This window comes from Bison bison, unplaced genomic scaffold (assembly GCF_000754665.1).
Source record: "Bison bison bison isolate TAMUID 2011002044 unplaced genomic scaffold, Bison_UMD1.0 scf7180017864145, whole genome shotgun sequence".
NCBI lineage: Eukaryota > Metazoa > Chordata > Mammalia > Artiodactyla > Bovidae > Bison > Bison bison.
In genome coordinates, this window is record NW_011494717.1 from 4,292,974 (window position 1) to 4,299,434 (window position 6,461).

The window sequence follows — 6,461 nt, forward strand, 5'->3', positions numbered from 1 at the left end:
GGGTATGGGGAGGGAGGAGTGAGGAGGGTTCAGGATGGGGAACACAGGTATACCTGTGGCAGATTCATTTCGATATTTGGCAAAACTAATACAATATTGTAAAGTTTAAAAATAAAATAAAATTTAAAAAAAAGAAAAAAGAAAATAAGATGGAATAGATTTCATTCAGAAACACACATATATATGTATTAATAATTTTGTATATATACATTTATATATAAAACAAGTTTGGCGTATTAAAATCATCTGTAAAAATGTAAAGACAAACTGGAATTTTGAACAAAAATGATAAATACCAGTTAGAATCACTGTGATATAATAGTTCATCCATCAAATTAATAGAAATTTACAAACCTAATAAAACAGAATTTGGGGAAAATTATGTGGAAATAGGCAACTTTATGCATTGTTAATGGGAGAATAAATTGACACAATCATTAGAGAGTAAACTGTCAATATCTAGTAAAGATAAAAATAAACATACCCAATAACCCAGCAGTTTCAAAATTTCCATAAGTGTGTCCTCTAGAGAAACTCTCACACATCCACGAAATATGTGCTGCAATAGTAGGCATTGTAGAAGTGTTGTGAGGGTAGAAACCTTGAAGCAGACTAACTGATTCACAGTAAAACAGATGAATAAACTGATTTGTTTATATGTTGGAGTCGTCTATTGTCATGAAAATGAATGACCTATATTTGTACAATCCAATGGAAACATAATTTGGAAGTGGCATAAGCATTAGTATAAAAGTATAAAATAATGAATGATAAACACCGCAGCCATACGACACCAAGTCTCTCTAGAAAGGGAGGAAGGAGAGGGAAGAGATATGGAGGGAGGTATTTTGCGGAATCTATACAATGATCTTTATGTTAAAACAAAAAGGAGAGCTGGAGCCATTTGGCAGAATGTAAATGTCTTTCCTCATCTTGGTGTTGAATATACAAATGGCTGTTATATAATTTTCCTATGATTTTCTATAGTTTTCAAATAATTCATTATTTTAAATTAAGAGAATACAATAGGGAATGAAAGATAGATTAGTGAGAGGAATTAGCATCCTTAGAGTCATGTAAATTATATATTTAGCCCACTTTTCACAATAGTATAATTAAAATTAAACCTGTCTAATGATACTTCCTTTTCCGTATTATTCTTCATACTAATGTGTCTCTATATAAATGACTTAGGAAGGCTCATCATAGATGCTCCCCTGGAATTTAGAATTTGGAGACATACAATTTTCTTAGTGCTAACAGCATTCTTTGCTAACATGTGATATTAAGAGACACCTGAGGCTGAATCTTTTTTAATATCACGTATGTGTGTATATGTGGGTTAGTTCCCAAAGAGGACATTTTAAAATATTCTGATGAGGTGTACTGTTGAATGAACCAAACTCTTCCTAAGGGGTCTATTTGGAAGAGGAATGAGAAGAATGTGAGGTTTGTGCTAAACCCATAGCCACAATCTCATATTTGTTAATTATCCTGGCCTCTCCCTGTCCTGACTAGGTTCTTAATGAAAAGAAAGGACAAGCACACAGGCCCTGGGTTAGGACAACCATATGCTGTGTGTGAGCTTCAAAGCACCCTGAAAATAGCTCGATTAGAACTGACCACAAATACTATGAATGTGACTCACGTATCTGATTCTTTTGTTCATTGTGTAATGCGTTATTTTTTTAACAAACTTAAAAAAATAAATATGTATCTAGAATTCACAGTGTGTGGGCTAGGGACACAGATGGAGGACCCCGGTGGGCTGTAGTCCATGGGGTCTCTGGGAGTCGGACACGACTGAGCGACCTCACTTTCACTTTTCATTTTTATGCATTGGAGAAGGAAATGGCAACCCACTCCAGTGTTCTTGCCTGGAGAATCCCAGGGACGGCAGAGCCTGGTGGGCTGCCATCTGTGGGGTCACACAGAGTCGGACATGACTGAAGTGACTTAGCAGCAGCAGCAGCAGAATTCACAGTGCGTGGGCTAGGGACACAGAAGAGCCATTTCCTCACTAGCAACTTACAGGTTAGTACAATCATTCTCACTCATCAGTGCCAACTGAAAACCTTGCAGGAGGAGCATATGTATATGCAGATTTTTTCCACCTCCCTGAAGTGAAGTGAAAGTCGCTCAGTCCTGTCCGACTCTTTGTGACCCCATGGACTATGCAGTCCATGGAATTCTCCAGGCCAGAATTCTAGAGTGGGTAGCCTTTCCCTTCTCCACGGGATCTTCCCAACCCAGGGATCAAACCCAGTTCTCCCGCATTGCGGGTGGATTCTTTATCAGCTGAGCTACAAGGGAAGTCCAAGGATACTGGAGTGGGTAGCCTATCCCTTCTCTAGCGGATCTTCCCAACCCAGGAATCAAACCGGTGTCTCTTGCATTGCAGGCAGATTCTTTACCAACTGAGCTATGCAAGTTATAACTGTACACAAGAAATAATTGACAGGGTTTGTCCATGGGTTTGTCCATCTTCATTGAAGTAGACTGTACATTGAAGGTTCTTTTCAGTTATGCTGACTGTACCAATGCATGATTTTTTAAAGGCAATTTTTTAGAGTAATTTTAGGTTTAAAGCAAAATTCAGTGGAATGTAGAGATTCTCATATACACCCCTGCCTCCACACATGCATAGCCTCTCCCATTACCAGCATAGCTCATCAAAATGGTACATATTTATTACCAAGGGTGAACTTACATTTACACATCATAATCACTCAGAGCCCATAGTTTACCTTAGGGTTCAATCTTGGTGTTATAAAGTCTATGGGTTTGGAGAAATATATAATGACATATTTGTCATTATAGTATCATATAATTTTTCACTGACCTAAAAATCCACTGTGTTCTGCTTATTTGCTTCTCCCCCCTCCTCCTTCCTATCCTTATAATCCTTATCTTTATAAGGTCTCCATAGTTTTGCCTTTTCCAGAATGTCATATACTTGGAATTACACAGTTTGTAGCATTCTCAAGTTGACTTCCTTTGCTTAATAATATGTACTTAAGTTTTCTCCTTGTCTTTTTCATGACTAGATAACTTTTATTTTTAGCACTGAAGTATATTCCATTGTCTGGATGTATCACAGCTTATCTATCCATTCACCTACTGAAGGACCATCCTTGTTGCTTCCAAATTTTGGCAATTATGAATAAAACTTGCTACAGATATCCAAGTGTAGGTTTTTCTGTGGAGATAAGTTTTCAGCTCTTGTGGCTAAGTGACAAGGAGCATGAGTTCTGGGTCATATGGTGAGAATATGTTTCCTTTTATACGAAACCACCAAACTGTCTTCCAAAGTGACTGTAACATTTTGCATCCCCAAAATCACTGAATGAGCATTGCGGTTGCTCCGCATTCTCGCCAGTATTTGGTGAGAATACTGTCAATGTTCTGGGTTTCGGACATTTTAACAGGTATATAGTTGTGTCTCATATTAATTTGCATTTCCCTGAAATCATATGATATGGCACATCTTTTGAGATACATAATTGCCATGTGTATTTCTTCTTTGATGATGTGTCTACCAAGGTCTTTGGTCAATGTTTTAATCAAGTTTTTTTTTTTTTTCTTATTGTTGCATTTTAAGAGATCTTTGTATGTTTTAGATTATAATACTTTATCAGATGTGTCTTTTGCAGATATTTTCTCCAAGTCTATGTCCTATTTTCTAATTCTCTTAACATTATATTTTGAAAAGAAGAAAATTTTAATTTTAATGAAGTCCAGTTTATCAATGATTTCTTTCAGCGATTGTCTTCACTGTTGTATCTAAAAAGACATCACCGTACCCAAGATCATCCAGATTTTCTGCTGTTATCTTCTAGTAGGTTCATGGTTTACAGTTTGTGTGTAGGTCTATGAGCCTTCTTAAGTTAACTTTTGTGAATGGAGTAAGATCTATATCTAGATGCAAATTTTTTTCATCTAGATATCCAATTGTTCCAGCACCATTAGTTGAAAAGACTATTTTTGCTTCACTGTATTATCTTTGTCCCTTTAGCTATATTTACATAGATCTACTTCTTGGCTCTCTATTCTGTTCTATTGATCTACTTTTTTCTCTTCTTTTGCCAATACTGCACTGTCTTGATCACTATAGCTGTACAGTTAAGTCTTGAACTTGGGTAGTTTCAATCTCCAACTTTGTTCTTCTTCAAAATTGTCTTGGCTATCCTGAGTCTTTTGCCTCTCTACATAAACTTCAGAATCCATTTGTCAATATCCACAAAATAAATTTCTGGGATTTTGATTGGGATTGTACTGAATCTAGAGATCAAAGTGGGAAAAGCTGACATCTTGACAGTATTGAGCCTTTCTACTCATGAACATAGATTATCTCTCAATTTATTTAATTGTTTAATTTATATAATAAGTGTTTTGTAGTTTTCCTCATATAGATCTTGCACATGTTTTGTTATATTTATACCTAAGTATTTTATTTTGGGGTTGCTAATATAAATGACATTATGATTTTAATTTTAAATTCCACTTGTTCTTTGCTGGACCAAGGAAAGCAATTGACTTTTTATAATGGTCTTATATCCTGCAACCTTGTGATAATCACTTATTAGTTCCAGGAGCTTTTTTCATAGATTCATTAGGATTTTTTATATAGACAGTAATGTCATCTGCAGACAAACACAGCTTAATGTCTTCCTTTCCAATCTGTGTACATTTGTTGCCTCTTACTGCCTCAAGCAAGAACTTTCAGTACAATGTTGAAAAGATAGTGAATCCTTCTGTAGTGTTGCATAGGGTTCTAAGGAATTAGAGCACATCTACTCTATACACCTGCTTCCAAGTGTGGCAGTTTTTCAAACACCCCAGACCAATGATTTTTATTATAGGCCTTGTGGCTCTGTAGCAGTCTCTGTCATGTCATGCAGCTGAGATTTCTGGGAGAATGGAAGAGGCTGAAAAATGTGCCAGCAGATTCAGCCAGAACAGCTGTATCTTTTCACACAACTGTGGGATACAAGATCCCCTCTGCTTTGTTCCTGTCTTCCCTGTATTGCCTGATCATTTTTACTTTGCTCTGTTGTCCTCCAGATCCATCCTTCTAGAATCCTTCCAGCAGAGTTAGCCTTCCTGCCTATTATCCTCATTTCTCTTTTTCCAGTCCCAAAGTTCTGCAAGTTTTGTAGCAGGAGTGACTTCTTGGGCTGCTTTTAGAGCCCACTGATTCTTCTGGCTACAGGATGGCTGACCCAAAGACCCCTTGAGTCCAGGTCCCCACCACTTTCAATGTTCAGGCATGGTCTCTCTTCTTCCTTCCCCCTACCACTGTCTCTTCCTTCCTTTTTCATCCTTCCTTCCTTTCTCTTTCTTGTTTCCATCCTCCTGAGTACTAAATGGGTAGCATAAACCTACAAAAACCACAGTAATATAATAAATAAAATGTCCATTTTCCACCCTGATATGAGTGGTATTTGCTAGTTGTGGGATGTGAGTGCCATGCTTGAAGCATAAATCTGGCTGCTTGGAGGTTTCTACCAGTTTTTAATTAAGAATATTACATTTGGGGACCTTTAATTGTCTGCAGAATCATAGAAAACTAGGCAATCTGATCACACGAACCATAGCCTTGTCTAACTCAATGAAACCAAGCCATGCTTGTGGGGCCACCCAAGATGGACGGGTCATGGTGGAGAGGTCTGACAGATTTTGGTCCACTGGAGAAGGGAATGGCAAACCATTTCAGTATTCTTACCCATGAACAGTATGAAAAGGCAAAATGATAGGATACTGAAGGTGGAACTCCCAAGGTCGGTAAGTGCCCAATATGCTACTGGAGATCAGTGGAGAAATAACTCCACAAAGAATGAAGGGATGGAGCCAAAGCAAAAACAATACCCAGTTGTGGATGTGACTGGTGATAGAAGCAAGATCCAATGCTGTAAAGAGCAATATTGCATAGGAACCTGGAATGTTAGGTCCATGAATCAAGGCAAATTGGAAGTGGTCAAACAGGAGATGGCAAGAGTGAACGTCGACATTCTAGGAATCAGCAAACTAAAATGGACTGGAATGGGTGAATTTAACTCAGATGACCATTATATCTACTACTGCGGGCAGGAATCCCTTAGAAGAAATGGAGTAGCCATCATGGTCAACAAAAGAGTCTGAAATGCAGTACTTGGATGCAATCTCAAAAAAGACAGAATGATCTCTGTTCGTTTCCAAGTGAAACCATTCAATATCACGGTAATCCAAGCCTCTACCCCAACCAGTAACACTGAAGAAGCTGAAGTTGAATGGTTCTATGAAGACCTACAAGACCTTTTAGAACTAACACCCAAAAAAGATGTCCATTTCATTATAGGGGACTGGAATGCAAAAGTAGGAAGTCAAGAAACAGCTGGACTAACAGGCAAATTTGGCCTTGGAATACGGAATGAAGCAGGGCAAAGGCTAATAGAGTTTTGCCAAGAGAACGCACTGGTCAT